Genomic DNA, 430 nt, shown 5'->3' with positions numbered 1-430 from the left:
CGATTCGCGTTAAGTTTTTGAAGCCAAGCTTCGCGTCCAATGTCTTTAACATTGCGAATGAACGCACTCCAAGCTTGCATAAGCGAGACTTTATCTCGCTTATTATTGCCACTAAACCATCGATGCTTTAGAAAAGCATCGAGATAGAAATCCTTCTCAGCGCGAAAGTTCTTCGCGCTGGGTTCAAGGCCATGTAGCTTTGTCGCAATAAATAAAGGATATTTATTGTGTGGAGTAGTTTCTCCAGACAAGCTATTAATGAGCCTTTCTGGCAAAAGCCACGGCTTCTTTTCAGGGGCGAGATTAGACATTTTACTGTCATCACTCCCCTGAGTGGTACCCGCTGAAGTAGGGGTACCACGAGGACTTTTCTTACGATGGCTTACGCCACCGTCGTCACCTTGCACAGAAACACGTGCAGGTGATCGTA

Source organism: Bremia lactucae, linkage group LG1, assembly GCF_004359215.1.
Source record: "Bremia lactucae strain SF5 linkage group LG1, whole genome shotgun sequence".
Taxonomy (NCBI): domain Eukaryota; phylum Oomycota; class Peronosporomycetes; order Peronosporales; family Peronosporaceae; genus Bremia; species Bremia lactucae.
This window is presented reverse-complemented; position numbering follows the sequence as displayed.